This window comes from Pan paniscus, chromosome 10 (assembly GCF_029289425.2).
Source record: "Pan paniscus chromosome 10, NHGRI_mPanPan1-v2.0_pri, whole genome shotgun sequence".
NCBI lineage: Eukaryota > Metazoa > Chordata > Mammalia > Primates > Hominidae > Pan > Pan paniscus.
Window position 1 is genome coordinate 115,860,056 of NC_073259.2, and position 16,395 is coordinate 115,876,450.

The 16,395-nt window shown below is 44.7% G+C and overlaps 1 protein-coding gene across 1 annotated transcript in view; it reads right to left on the minus strand.

Moving 5' to 3' along the window:
- LOC100995628 (cleavage and polyadenylation specificity factor subunit 6-like) overlaps positions 1-16,395 on the minus strand; it is a 110,081-nt gene that overhangs the window by 12,671 nt on the left and 81,015 nt on the right. The window contains exons 1-3 of the transcript XR_010108960.1: positions 7,674-10,678; positions 6,778-6,802; positions 926-982 (exon numbers count right to left, since the gene is read on the minus strand). The gene's annotated coding sequence lies outside the window, so the exon portion shown is untranslated. Of the gene's footprint in view, positions 1-925; positions 983-6,777; positions 6,803-7,673 lie in introns of the transcript that reaches the window.

Here is a 16,395-nt window from a genome sequence, read left to right on the forward strand (position 1 = left end):
TGTTCATGGGAATGTAAATTAGTGTTCACACTATGAAAAACAGTTGGAGGTTCCACAAAGAATGGAAACTACAAATACCATACCATCTAACAGTCCCACTACTGGGTATATATTCAAAACAAATGAAATCTGTATTTTTGAGAGTCAACTGCCTTCCAGTGTTTCTTCTAGCACCATTCACAAAAGCCAGGATACCTGATCATCCACAGATGAAAGGATTGAGAAATTCTAGTATATATACACAAGAGAATACTCTTCAGCCATCAAACTAATAGCATTATGTCATTTGGAGCAACACAGATGAACCTGGAAAACATTATGATAAATGTAAGGGATAAATGAAGGGAGGATTTTGAATGTTCTTTCTACCCAAAATTAATACCTGTATGAAGGAATAGAGATGTTAGGCACCCTGGTTTGATCGTTACCCAATGTATACATTTATCAAAATGTACCAGCATACCCCCTTATTGTGGACCTTTGTGATGTTAAAAAAAAGCAAAAGTTAACATAAATGAATACTAGTTGCTAAAAATCACAGGGATTCACAAAAGCTCTGAATATCTAAAGGAATCTTGAGAAGTACAATGAAAGTATGAGGACAATCTCTGATATCAAATTACATTGCAAATCTATAGTTATGCAAAATATGTGATACTTGCATAAAAGCAAACACCTACAGCCATGGGCAAAAAACAAACAAACAAACAGGCAAATAATCAACCCAAATGTATAGTCAACTGACTTTCACAAGGAACACTGCGAAGACATAATGTAAAAGGCAGAGTCTGCTCAATAAACGACTATGAGAAAAATTATATCCATATGCAGAAGAGAGAAAAAGAACCCTTATTTTACATGATGTACAAAATTCAACCCAAAAAAGATCTAAGACCAAAACACAAGACCTTAAACAATAAAATACCTTTAACAGGAACATAGGTTGAATGTATACTTCGGGCCACATGAATCTGTGTTCAACCTGGAAAAATGGAAAAGAAACACAAAAAACATCCTGAAGTTGGCGGGGTCGGGGGGGAAACTCATTGTCAATGGGATGCTTTGACACTGATATATTTTTTAATTGGTGACCAAAATCACATGTATCAAATGTAAAAATAAACACGTTAGACTACATCAAACTGAAAAGTTTCTGCGCAGCAAAGAAAACTATCTTCCAAATAAAAAAGCATCCCAAAGAATAGGCCAAAATTTCAGGCAAGTATATAACTCATGGGAGTTCTTCTGGAACCTGTATACAGAAAGAAACGCTGTGCAGTGGCAAAAAAAAAAAAAAAAAAATCTAATATTTGGCAAGGAAACTGAATAGACCATTCTGAAAAAACAAACAAATAAACACACACACATACGAAGCTGACCAACAGGTAAAAGAGAAGGACCTCAATATCACTATTAATTCCACAAATGTAATTAACAACCACATTCAGATAATACTTCACTATTATTGAAATAAATATTGCTAAATGAATGAAGGTTTCTAAAAATAAGAATTATGGTGTGGATTTGGAGAAAGCGGTGCTCATACCCTGTAGGTGGGAATGAATATTAGTAAACTGTGGAAAAGAGTTAGAGGTTCCTCAAAGAATTGAAAATACAAATACCATATGATTTAGCCATCTCCCTTCTGGGTATACATTCAAAATAAATGAAATCTGTATTTTCTGAAATCTGCCTTCCTAGGTTTCTTGCAGCATCATTCACAAAAGCTATGTTTATGGAATCAATCTAGCTGTCTATCCACAGATAAATGGATCAAGAAACTCTAATATATATATATATATAAGACAAAACACTTCCGTCATCAAAATAATGACATCATGTCACTTGAAGCAACAGGGTTGAACCTGGAAAACGTTATGTTAAATGAAATATGCCAGGCCTGGAAAGATAAACAGTGGATGATATCACTCAAATCTACAAAAAAGATTATCATAAAGAAGCAGAAGGGACAATATTGGTTACCAGAGGCTGGGGGATAGATGGGGAATAGGAAGGATTGGTTAAGAAAACAAAGTTACCCTCACATGAAAGGAATAAATTCTAGTGTTCTATTTCACAGCTCAGTCACTTTGGTTAACAATTTTGTAGTTTTTGGCTGAGCACGGTGACTCATGCCTGTAATACCAGCACTTTGGGAGGCCAAAGCAGGTAGATCACCTGAGGTTAGGAATTCGAGACCAGCCTGGCCAACATGGTGAAACCCCATCTCTACTAAAAATACAAAACATTAGCTGGGTGTTGTGGCAGGTGCCTGTAATACAGCTACTCAGGAGGCTGAGGCAGTAGAATCGCTTGAACCCAGGAGGTGGAGGTTGCAGTGAGGTGAGATCGCGCCATTGCACTCCAGCCTGGGCAACAGGAGTGAAACTCCATCTCACACACACAAAAAAATTTTGTAGTTTTCAAAAGAGATAAAAGGGAAGAATTTGAATGTTCTCTCCACACAAAAATAATATATGTATTAAGGAATAAAGATGCTAAGTACCTGACTTGTTCATTACTCAACATATACACGTATCCAAATATCCCAGTGTAGCCCTAATTATCAGGCTTCATGATGTGCAAAAAAAAAAAAAAAAAAAAAGAAAAGACATGAAACTTAACACTTATGAATACACAATGCTAAAAATCACAAGGACCCACAACAAGTCCTGAATATCCAAAGGAATCCTGAGAAATAAAATCAAAATATGAGGACCCACAATCCTCAATATCAAATTACATTGCTAAGCTGTATTTACACAAAATATGTGGCGTTTGCATACAAACAAAAGCCTAGAGCTAGGGACGAAAACAGGGAGGACAAAAAAAAATTAATTATCAACCCAAACCTATACATAGTCAACTCACTTTGACAAAGGATACCACAAAGACACAATGTGGAAGGCAGAGGCTGCTCAATAAAGAATTTTGGGCTGGACACAATGGCTCACGCCTGTAATCCCGGCACTTTGGGAAGCTGAGGTGGGCGGATCACGAGGTCAGGAGTTCAAGACCAGCCTGGCCAACATAGTGAAACCCCGTCTATACTAAAAATACAAAAAATTAGCCAGGTGTGGTGGCAGGTGCCTGTAATCCCAGCTACTCGGGAGGCTGAGGCAGGAGAATCGCTTGAACTGGGAGGCAGAGGGTGCAGTGAACGGAGATCACCCCACTGCACTCCAGCATGGGCGGCAGTGCTAGACTCCATTTCAAAAAAAAAAAAAAGAACTTTGACAAAAATGATATCCATATGCATAAGACAGATATAGGATGCTTATTTCACGCAATGAAAGAAAATCAGCCCCCCAAAATTAAAGGCCAAAACAAAAGACCATAAACCATAAAACATTTTTCACTAAAACACAGGTTGAGCCACATGAATCTCTGCTCACCTTTGCAAAGAGTAAGAGAAACAAACAAAAAACACCTTGGGAGAAAAATCTCTTTGGCAACTGAATACTTTTCCTTCTGCTGACATATACTTTATTTTATGGGTGACCAAAATCACATGTATCAAGCACTAAAAAGAAACGTGGACTACATCAAACTTAAAAGTTTCTGCACAGCAAAGAAAACTACCTTTCAAATAAAAAATCATCCTAGATATTAGGTGAAAAATTCAGGCAATAATATAGTTTATGAGGGGTTGTGAAATGTGTACACACAGAAAACACTTCAAAGTGCAAAAAAATCCAATCTAATATTTGGCAATAAACCTGAATAGACAATTCTGCAAAGAAGACATAAAATTGAACAACAGGTAAGAGAAAAGGTCGTCAAGGCCCGGAGCGGTGGCTCACACCTGTAATCCCGGCACTCTGGGAGGCCAAGGCAGGTGAATCACTTGAGGTCAGGAGTTTGAGATCAGGCTGGCCAATATGGTAAAACCCTCTCTCTAGTAAAAATACAAAAATTAGCTGGGCATGGTGTCACATTCCTGTAATCCCAGCTACTCAGGGGGCTGAGGCAGGAGAATGGCTTGAACTTGGGAGGCTGAGGTTGCTGTGAGTTGAGATCGCGCCACTGCACTCCAGCCTAGGCAACAAGAGCGAGACTCTGTCTCAAAAAAAAGGGGGGCATCCACCAGTATGCCCAGCTAATTTTTGTATTTTTAGTAGAAACGGGGTTTCACCATGTTGGACAGGCTGGTCTCGAACTGTGACCTCAGGTCATCCACCCGCCTCGGCCTCCCAAAGTGCTGGGATTACAGGCATGAGTCACCGCGCCTGGCCTCATCATATTTTCAAAAATGTCCATGGTCTATGAAAGGCTTAGCAACCTTAGACCTAGAGGGCTCTACACCCAGCTCTGTGAGCCTGGGCAGGCTGCTGCAACTATTGTGTTCCTGTATGTGAACCACAAGCCCACTCCATGGAGGTATTACAAAGATGACATAGCCTGTAGTGCAGGCCTCACAGGGTGGAAATGAGGTTGAAGGGAGGAAAGGAATTAGAGGGTGCTCTTGCCTGGCTCTTCTTCAGAGGGATGATGGTGAGAACAATGGTGATAGCTACAGAAATCTGAGTCCTCAGGATGATCTATGAGGTAGTCGTGGTTTCCATCGCATTTTACAGATGAGAAAACAGTCTCAGGGGGGCCCAGGCTCCATGCCCAGTGACACACCCAGTGAGTGTGGAGCTGAGCCTGAATCTAAAATCAGAGCTGTCTGGGGGCAGTGGGAGCACTGTGCCAGCTGGCTCAAGCCAGTCCCCTATGGTACAAGGGCAAGGTGGCTGGGGCGTAACTGGGGGAGGAGAGGAGAGCCTCACTGTCTTTGTCCCTGACCTGGCAGGTGGGGATCTTTAAGGTGGCTACCCAGGAGTGAAACTTCCAGAGAGCTCAGATGAGGGTGCAGAGGTAGAAGGCGAGTGAGCCTGTGACATGGAGGGGCTGCTGGGGTTCAGAGGATAGGGATCCTCCCTCCCAGCTGGAGGCCTCCACATCAAGACAGCAGAGGCTTCCTCCCCAGCCCTGCCCTCCTATGGCCAAAGGCCCTGAAACACCTCCATTCGAGAGACCAGAGCAAGGGCCTGGGAGAGCTGGGCTCAGTGTGGATGTGGGAAAGGGTGGGCTTGGGGCCACATTACCTTGTGATTTGTTAAAATCCCACCATAGAGGTAACCAGGGGGTGCTTGGTGGCCCTGGAGGGATTCTGAGGTTCTCCTGTCCCACAGCTGAGTTTGTCTTTCCCCACCTTGTGAAGCTTGACTTCTCCTTCATCCCCCTAGGAAGGAAGCCAAGAGCTCACCCTGATGCTCAGTCCCTCAAGAAAACCTCTTGTACCCTTTCCATTTTAAAGGGTTTCCTGAGTAGAGCACACAGAAACCATGACTAGTCTAAGTAACAGGAGACTGAGTTTTCACATGAACATGGCATTTCCTATTCCTAGCAACATTATCTGAAGATAAATGTTAGATGTCATCAGGGACAGTTGGAGTGATATCCCCCAACTCTGCCTGCAGACCTCCTTCTCAGTTTCCTACCAGACCTGGGTGTTGCATGTTGCTGTGCCAGGGTCTAACCACAAAGGAATGAGCCCTGCTCCACTCTCACTGTGTGTGCATCCATCGAGTCAGTGGCTGGTCATGCTCACACCAGCCCCTGACAGTGGGACAGTCCATCCTGGGGTTCAGCACATGGTGAGTGCTGAGCCTCACTAACCTAGCTGTGCGGGAGATCTCCAGCTAGGGTGATGGGCACCAGGCTAACAACAAGGTTGTGTCTGAGTTCTGATGCAGTGGACCTTGTCCACTATGTCGTCTGCTATGGATTGGAGCATTTCTTTGGCTTGAGGTGGTCATGTTATTAAATACAATATAGTATCTTCCTGATTCTTCCCTGCTTTGACCAAGTGCTGAGGAATGACCCCAGCACGCACAGATGTTGACCTACACTGTTCTGTGTGGGGCCATACACTTCTCAGAATCTGTGAGCTGACCAGAAGCCTGTGGGCTTTCTATGTGTATTTCACAGTAATGACCATGCCAGTGTCTGTTGTTCCCTGTACCTTTTGCTACCCTGGGTTATGTGACCACTGGGCTCACCTTATGATGATGGGCAATGGTTGGCATGTTTATAGGCTGTCACAGTTCCAGGTGTACTCATAGATCCTAGAACTCCCTGTTGTGGGAACACCTTATCCCATGCCTGAGTGATCACACCGTTGAGGAACAGGGCGTCAACACTGGGACCCATTTCTGGGTTCATGTTTTCCTCCTCTATTCAGGTGTCAAAATCTGGGTTTATTCTTTTCTGCACCATCTCCATTTAAGGAGTAGGGATATTAAACTGACCTTCAGGTACAGCTGTGGTGAGGGAGGAAAGAGGTGATTTATGTGAAGTGTATGGTGGTGTTGGTTTTTTTTTTTTATTAGAAAAATGACATGATTGAGGTTTGAGGGTTACTATAGGACAGGAATTCAAGAAAAGTGACACTTGTACTGTGCTGTGCATGTGGGTCCACATTTCCTGGGGGAAACACACACATTGACAAACACATTCACAATCACCACACATTAACTCACCCTTAGTTACTTCCCAACCCTCCTGCATACAAACCCACACCATCTAAATGATATGGCTGTTTCCAGAGACTATAGTGGATGGTCATAGTTCTTTATTGGGACTTCTGTTTCTCACACCACACCCCAGATCCTCACTCCTATCAGGAAGCTGAAGCCAGGAAGGGTCTCCAGACAAAAGCAGGCAAGAGAGTCCCTCCTTTCTCATCACTTAGGTTTGTTGTCAGCAAGGGAGTGCTCTTAGAATACGTACGGTGTTTTTTGGCTGTGAACTCCACCTGCAATGGGAGAAAGGAAAACACCCTGTGGATCAGATCATGCCATGTCCTGTTTGCACAGGTCTTTTATTCACTTGGTGACATTAGAGAACCAGATGGCAAAAAGTGGCCAAGGCACCAGCCCTATCATAAAGTATAGAGAGAGGATGCTTGTGGAAAAGGCAGTCGGTTTTCATGGAATGTTTTGCAAGTCCATGTTGACTGGAAAATACAAAACGTTTTCTCAAGAAGAAAAAGTTGCTACTGAGAAATATGCTCACTCCCAGACAGTTTGTAAGTGATGCTGTCATTTTCGACTCTGTCATCCATCAGGCCTCAGTTGGTCATGGACTCTAGCTAAAGGTCACTAAAGGTCACTAGAGCCCATGACCAACTGTGGCCTGATGAACGATGAATATCAAGTGCAAATGATATTCACTTGATATTCCCCCTCACCAAGAAAATTGTATTTGTCATCTATAATGTACATAGTCAGATTTTTTAATTTTTTTATTTTATTTTTATTTTAGATGGGGTCTCGCTGGGTCACCCAGGCTGGCGTGCAGTGATGTAATCTTGGCTCACTGCAACCTCCACCTCCTGGGTTCAAGAGATTTGCCTGCCTCAGCCTCCTGAGTAGCTTGGACTACAGGCATGCACCACCACGCCTAGCTAATTTTTGTATTTTTAGTAGAGATAGAGTTTCACTATACTGGCCAGTCCGGTCTCAAATTCCTGACCTCAAATGATCTGCCCACCTCGGCCTGTACTGGGATTACAGGCGTGAGCCACCGTGCCCAGCCATGGTCAGATTTTCCTATCTTCATTTCATTAATAAGGAAAGAAGCCCCTGAAAAAACATTTCTTTTCCAGACAAGGAAATGCAACTTACCTTGATAGATGACACTTCCTCCTCTGGATTATCACCTGCACACTCCTCCTGTAGGTCTAGGAGAACATAGAGTGACAGTTGGTGCATTGGTGCTGTTGAGGAATCCTACAAAAGGAGCCTTGGGGGATGTGGACCAGGGCTGGAGTATATGGAGGTGGGTGATTGACAAGCATGGACTGAGCTGCTGCTGGGCCATTCTCCTTGGTGGTGAAGGAAGGAAAATGAGAGAGTCAGAAAGAAATGAAGACAGAACCTTGGCTTTCTAGTGAGGGCAACTTCATCCATGTGAAATAGTCACCTTAAGAACCAGTCTGTAATCTCAGCATTTTGGGAGACTGAGGCAGGTGGATCACTTGAGGTCAGGAGTTCAAGACCAGCCTGACCAACACGATGAAACCCCATCTCTACTAAAAATACAAAAATTAGCCGGGCGTGGTGGTGTGCACCTTTAATCCCAGCTACTCAGGAGGCGGAGGCAGGAGAATGGCGAGAACCCGGGAGGCAGAGTTTGCAGTGAGCTGAGATTGCGCCACTACGCTCCAGCCTGGCGACAGAGTGAGACTCCGTCTCAAAAAAAAAAAAAAAAAAAAAAAAGGAATAATAATTAACTTTTCAAAATAAAAACAAAAAACACTACATCCTGATTGTTTCACTGGTAAATTCTACCAAATTCTTACCAAGAAAAATCGAGTCTTACCATGCAAGCAAGTAATCATAAAATCCTAGGTATTCCTTAGTTTTATATTTTAAAAATTGTGTTTACAAAAATGATATAGGAAGGTTTATAATATCTGTATTCATACTTGCCCAAACTGAAAGCAAATATCTAAACATTTAAGATGTTCTTTACTATTAAAAGTGAACTGGCCGGACGCGGTGGCTCACGCCTGTAATCCTAGCACTTTGGGAGGCCGAAGCGGGTGATCACGAGGTCAGGAGATCGAGACCATCGTAGCTAACACGATGAAACCCCATCTCTACTAAAAATACAAAAAAATTAGCCGGGTGTGGTGGCAGGTGCCTGTAGTCCCAGCTACTCGGGAGGCTGAGGCAGGAGAATGGGGTGAACCTGGGAGGTGGAGCTTGCAGTGAGCCGAGATCGCGCCACCGCACTCCAGCCTGGGCGACAGAGCTAGACTCTGTCTCAAAAAAAAAAAAAAAAGTGAACCAAGCCCGGGCAACATGGTGAAACCCCATCTCTACCAAAAAAAAAAAAAAAAAAAAAAAGAAAAGAAAAATTTAGTGAGCATGATGGCACATGCCTTAGTCCTAGCTACTCTCGAGGCTGAGCTGGGAGGATCACCTGCCTCTGGGAGCTCAAGGCTGCAGTAAGCCATGATTGCACCACTGTGCTCTGGGGTGACTGAGTGAGTCCCTGCTTCCAAAAAACAAACAAACAAACAAAAAAGTGAACCAAACTTTAAGTTGTCAATATATTTTTACTTGTGTAGTTGTACCACTATTGATTAACTTAATACATTTAAATTGGCGTGCATAAAATAAATGAAGAACATGGTATAGCATTTATTGAGTTATGTCTCTAATATGGGGCACTGAATAAATAAGCTGAAATAATTTGCCTAAATGAACTTAATGATTGAATTTTCACACTACCTTCATGTTCACCAGGGAGAATTTTTTCCCATAGGCAGATTTTTTTCACCCACTATTTGAAGTGGCAACTGATCTTGAAGCCAATGTGGACAGCTTCTTGCATCTTCATTTCAAGATGCTAGAAAATGTGTTACAATAAAGACAGCTCTTGACATCTTGCTGGCAGAGGACCACAGAGAAATTAGTAAAAACTTATTCACAGATCAAACTTTTGATCCCATTTTTCACCATCTGCTTTTCAATGTCACCTGAAACAGAGTTGGACTCTAGGAAGATCTTGCAAGGTTGATTGCACTTAAAGCCAGACTGACTGCGCAGGCAGATGCATTTATTTAGATGAGACAATATAGAAAGGCAGCAGATCCAAGTCACCAAGAATGGCCTGGGTTCAAATCCTACTTAGAATCTTCACATACCTGGGAGAGTGATATGAACCCCTCTGTGCCTCAGTTTCCTATTCTGAAATGTGGAAATGTTAGTATGGTCTATGCTATGGCATAGGGCTAAAATGGATGAAATACAGATAAAGCCTTCAGAAGACTCATGCCTTGCAAATGCCCAAGAGTGTTCAATCATTCAATGTCTGGAAGAATAATCCAGATACTCAGTAGTGGTTGAATACAGAGAGGGAGCTTGCATGGCTCCTGGGCAGGGGCGGATGGAAAGTGACTTCACCCTTTGTGTGGGCATGATGCTTTCCAGCTCATGGAGGAGATCTGTGATTTCCCGTGATCCCCACATCAGCCCCGAGAGATGGGCAGAGCAGGGGCTAAAACTTATATTTCCCAAATCAGCGAGTTAAAATGTAGACATTTTGAGTGACTTTCCCAGAGTTACCACAGTGAAGAGTAATAGATCTGGGAAAGAATGTAGTTGCTTCCCTGGGGATGGAGACCCCTGAACACCTGAGTCCTCCAGATCATGCCTTGGACTCTGAACCAAGAGCTCTTCTCACAAGATTTGTCAAATCTTGCTGCTCCAATATTTCTTTGGGATGACTGATGCCCTGGAAGAGGTGGCAGTTGGCTTACTGCACTTACCGACCTGCTCTATTCTCCCTGTGCTGTTGCTTTTATTAGTTTTATGGCCCATAAGACAAATATTTAAAGTCTCTTAGTTATGATGCATGGTCTGAGGTTTTATCTCAATCCACTGTTTCCACCCATCAGGTGATTCTCATCTGCTGGCCTGGAGCTGGCCTGCCATATAAGAGGACACACAGTATACCATGGAGCTGCTTATGTGCCCCAGTCTTGTGCACACTCATGCATTGCTTCTGCTTTCTCAGCTCTGACAATCCTAATTCTGGCTTCCAAACCAATTCTGTACTTCCCTCTCAGTTCTCAGACTTGCCTGAACTGTTTTACATTTTAATCAATATTTTAGTGACCGTGACTGAGCTGTGACATTTCATATATCATAGTATATTTTTATCCCTTTAAATTTTTCTTAATAGCATTTAACTTTATTTTTATGGCTTTTAGGAACATTTCTGGGCTACGTGTGCTGGCTCATGGCTGTAATCCCAACATTTTTGGAGGCCGAGGCAGGAGGATTGCTTGAGGTCAGAAATTTGAGACTAGCCTGGGCAACATAGTGAGACCTCATCTCTACAAAAAAAAAAATTTAATTATCCAGGTGTGACGGTGTGCTCTTGTAGCCCTAGCTACTTGGAAAGCTGAGGTGGGAGGGTCACTTGAGCCTAGGTGTTTGAGGGTGCAGTGAGCTATGATCATGCCACTGCACTCCAGCCTGGGTGACAAAGCAAGAACCTGTCTCTTAAAAATAAAAAGCATTACTGGGTTACAAGTATCTCCATTTTATTTCTCTCTAATCCTGAGGCTTAATTACTTTAATACACTAAAGGAAAGTTAAAAAAAGGTAGTATGCAAAGAAGCCCATATGCACCGTTTTATAAATTCTAGTTTTATATGCCATATATCTAGAATTTACCTTCTTGATCTACTGAGTCTAATTTTTTCAAACCTTGAAAAACTCAATATATGCTTCTTAGAACCAGTCTTCTGTTATGTAACACAAGTATCATTCCTATATTACACCTAACTCAAAACATTGTGATGATCAAATAAAATGCAAGAGTAGTCTATATACTACATAATGCTCAATAAATTACAAAGGGTCAGGGGTGGTGGTTGGTGCCCCAACCCTTGCATTGTTTAAGGGTCCACTGCACAGTATCTGGGGCCAAGACAGCATTGCTGGGTGCCCCTCCCCCCACACTTCCAGAGCACGCATGCAACGTCTGTTATAGACCATGTCAGTGAGCCCCACGCAGGTCCCAGAAACCCAACTCGAATGGCCTCAGACAAGGGGAGAATTATTACCTTGAATAACATGGAATCCAGGTGTGGGGTGCTCAGGGCCACCTGAAGCCAGAGGCCCGGCCCCTTTTCTATTTGCCCTATCTTTGACCTCACATTGACTGGCTTCCCTCCTGGAGGCAGACAGCTCTGGCAGAGCAGAGCCTCACCCCGGCACTCAATGCCATCCAATGAAGGAGGAGGCTGAGACCAGGATCCCAGAAGCCATAGAGAGGTCTTCTCTGTGGACCACACAGAGAGGTCCATTCCTGATGACCAGGACCAGGACCCAGACCTAACTGCCTTCCTTGGGGCACTACCAGAGGATGGGTGGTGCAGGCCTCAAGCCTAGGACAGCAGCTGACCACCGCCCCCTCACCCATCCCCTAACCCCCAGGCCAGGGACAGTGAAGATTCCTGAGTGAGCACCGCCCAAGAACCAAATAAAAATTCTAGCAAGGAGAACATATTCAGCAGAACTCTGGGGAGATGTGGCAGGAAGCAGGTCCCAGGCCTCTGGTGTAAGGGCTTACAGGAACCCAGAGGTCTCCCCATCCAGCCTAAGGCCACCTGGGCTGCTCCCTAGGACCAATTGACTGAGGAAGAAGCAATCTGAGCCTGTTTACAGCTGGGTCTGCAAGACGTGCTGGTGACACCTGAAGGTGGCCAGCTGCAGCACTGCTGCCCCACTCAGGGTGCCCTGAACAACAACAGGGAAGGTCGGCTTTCCTGGGGCAGAAGACTGAGGGGTATATTTCACTGGTATCTTGGTCTGGGTTGAGAGACCGCAAGAAATATGGACCACAGTGACTCATGAGGAGTTGCTAGAGGTTTGGCTGGATAATCAGGGCCTCAGAAAGATCAACGATCAGATTTGAAAAATAATGAAAGTAGCCAGGCACGGTGGCTCATGCCTGTAATCCCAGCACTTTGAGAGGCTGAGACGGGAAGATCACTTGAGACCAGGAGTTCAAGACCAGCCCGCTTAACATGGTGAAACCCTGTCTCTACTAAAAATAACAAAAATTAGCCAGGCTTGGTGGTGTGTGCCTATAATCCCAGCTACTCAGGAGGCTGACACAGGAGAATCGCTTGAACCTGGGAGGTGGAGGTTGCAGTTAGCTGAGGTCGTGCCACTACACTCCAGCCTGAGCGACAGAGCAAAACCCCATCTCAAAAAAAAAAAAAAAAAAGAAAGAAAGAAAATTAATGACAAGAAAAAAAGAAAGAAAATTAATGACAAGAAAGAGTGGGAAGGGGCATAGGGCTGGGCCTCTCAGAATGGACATTATGAGCAGACCCTGACATTCCATATAAACGCTCACCACATGGCACAAGAACACTCTCTGCAGAGGAGGTTTCAATAATCAGGTGGACAAAATGACACATTCCATAGATGTCAGTCAGCCTTGTCCCCCAGTCATCCCTGTGTTTGCCCAGTGGACTCATGGACAGAGGGCCAGTCATGGTGGCACACATAGAGGCTGTGCATGAGCTCATCAGCGTGGCTGCCATGGCTTAGATGTGGTTTGTCCCCTCCAAAAATCATGCTGAAATACAATTCCCAATGTGACAATGTTGGGAGGTGGGGCCTGGTGGGAGCTATTTGGCTCATGGGGCCAGATCCCTTGGGAATAATGTCCTCCATTGGAGTGAGTTCTTGCTCTCATGGGAATGGATTTGTTCCCTCAAGAACAGGTAGTTACAAAAGAAGAGTCTGGCTTCCTCAGTTTTTCTCTCTTGCCTCCTCTCTCTTGCCATGTTGTCACTTTGCCTGCTCCCCTTCCGTCTTCTGTCATGAGTTGAAGCAGCCTGGGCCGCTGACCAGATGCAGCTACCCACTCTTGAACATTCCAGCCACCAGAACAGGGGACCAAATAAATATCTTTTCCTTATAAGTTACTCAGCCTTGGGTATTTTGTTATAACAACAATAAATAAACTAAGACAGAAAATCTCCCTCTTCCCAAGGCTGACCTGGCTACCACTGACACCAAGTGCCCAATCTGCCAAGAGCAGAGACCAACATGGAGTCCCCTATATAGCACTAATGCTGGGACCAGCCAGCCTCCTGCTGGCAGATTGATTCCATTGGCCACTTCTATCGTGGAAGGGACATGAATGCTTGATGTGGATTTTCTGTCCCTGCTTGTAATGCTTCTTCCAGCATCACCATCTCTAAGTTCCTGCAATCCTTACCCACCATGGTGGCATTTCCCACAGTGTTGTGTCTAATCAGGGAACTCATTCCACTGTAAAAGAAGTGCAGCATGAAATTAACTGGTCTCACCATGTACCCATCGCCTGGAAGTGGCTGACCTAATTAAAAGTGGAGTGACTTGCTGAAGACTCAGTTATGGCATGAATTATTGAGAGACAGCACCCTGACATATGGGAGTCCTGTCTTAAGGATGCAGTCTATGTTTTGAATCAAGACCATGATGTGGCACAGTGTTTTAAGGGTGCCTGGGATTTGTTTTTAAACAGGTATGGAAAGACAGGCAGACACAGAAATGACTGGTATAAAGAAAAAAGCTTGTTATACTCATAGATTTCAAGAAAAGGGGACATACTGTGCCACACAGGGCCATACAGGGAAGCACCAGGGTGGTCAGGAGGCAGAAGACAGGAATCTGTATTGTGGTTTCCCCTGGGAAGGAACAGGGGAAGCAAAGCAAGCAGGTTTAGGATTGGCTAGTTTGAATACTTTCGGTGGGCTCTTAGGCACAGGGACAGACAACTAGATACATAGTTTTCTGGTACCTGGACTTGGAATGATGAGGGCAGGTGGATAGTGGCCCAGAGTGTGAGAGCCCAGTAAAGAAAGGGCTTCAGGCTATGAGCTCTGGATTGGTTGGTTTGCACATGAAAGGCACACTCTTTGCCATCTCTAGGAATTAGCTAACCCTGGGAGGGGTAGTGCCTATGGGGCACCCTGCACGCCTCCCTTCCTGTGGTGGCTGAGGTGGAATGGCTTGGCTCGTGGGGTTGGAATAAGCAGTGACCTCATAGAGCAGTAATTCCCACTGCCTGGCTGCAGACCACTGGGCTGCTCCCTGGTTGAGAATTACCAAAAGGGTCCCCCAACCGAAAGCAGTCACCACCTCACACCTAGAACAACAGTTACTCAGCTAGCTTGACCAGAGGCACTTGTTCACCATGAGTGCTTCCTCCTGGGTCCTGGAATTTGGCCCTACATCTCAGGGCCTTTCTTTGGTCGACTTCCCTCTCATTCTATGTGTGAGCCTTGTTTCCCAAATCTCAGCAGCCTAAATATCACAACCTATGGTAGAATAGGTGGGAAATGAGGGTGGCCCCTGCAAGAGCAAAGCCATTACACTTAGCCCAATTATTAGAAATGCTCATTCCCTGGTGCCATGAAGAAATAGCACTCGAACATAAATTTAATTTTCTCAGCAAGGCAATTTTTACTTCTATAGAAGGGTAGCACTCGTGAATAGAGTAATGGCAAGAGCACACCTGGACAGGGAGGGGAAAGGAGTTCTTATTCCTGATGCAGGTAGCCCCCACTGCTGTGTCTTTCCCCTATCGGCTAGGGTTGGACCACACAGTCTAAGCTAATTCTGATTGGCTATTTTAAGGAGAGCAGGGGTATGAGCCAAAGTGGCAGGGTGGGTAGTTTGGCAGGAAGGATGGTTAGGATCAAGTAACTCAAGGTGACTTAGGTCAGAGCGGGTGACCAGGGTGACTCAGGTCAAAGCAGGTGACTGGGATGAGTCAGGATGGAGCAGGTGGCCAGGGGAACAGAGGTGAACTACTGATTAGGACTGGCGGGAAGGTTGTTTACTGAAACTAGAAGCAAGGGGGAGAAGAGAACCAGGAAGTTAAACTTTAAAATGGAGAATCAAAGAATAAAAGAGTTGAACATACTGACATACTGATTCTTTGAAGAGAAACTTGGGGTTCACTATATTTAACACTTGGTTGCCAAAACCCTCTTATGGCAGCAACAGACTGCTGAGCACCAAAAATTCATCTCCTTTTCCATGGTGTATTCTTTTTTCTTTTTCTTTTCCTTGTCTTTTCTGATTCATTGATTGTTTGTTTGTTTGTTTGTTGTGAGACAGGGTCTTGCTGTATCACACAGGCTGGACTGCAGAGGTACATCCATAGCTCACTGCAATCTCAAACTCCGGGGCTCAGTGATCCTCCTAGCTCAGCCTCCCAAGTAGCTGGGACTATAGGTAGGCAGCACTATGCCCAGCTAATTAATTTTCATGTAGAAATGGGGTCTCACTCTGTTGCCTAGGCCGGTCTCAAACTCCTGACCTCCTCCCACCTTGACCTCCCAAAGCACCTGGATTATAGGCATGAGCCACCATGTCTGGCCTACATTCTATACTGCTAAAGAAGGCATCTGTTTAGCCTAGGACTGAATTTTCCAGATCCCTAAAAAGGAAATGGGGGAAAGATGATCAATTCAAACATAAATTCCCTGGCTGACACTTCTACAGATGAGGTCCTGCTGCATCCTCAGGCAACTGACTCCCCACCTTGGAGCTGATCCTACCAAACTGTTTTAGCCCACCTACATGCCCCTGGGCAGTGACAGACCCTTCTGTGGACCAGCGCCGGCTCACACACTCTGGCAAGCATCTTGGCCACTGGCAGGCTGGAGGTCACAGCAGAGTCGAGGTCTTTTGGGAAAGTCTGAATTTCAGCCTTGCCTGGAGTCTCATTCCCAAGCTCTTAGTTCCTTCGCTGGCTGGCTTCCCTCAGCATGAGTCGGTAGCTGCTTTCTGAATCTGCTACTCGTGAAAGGCTTAA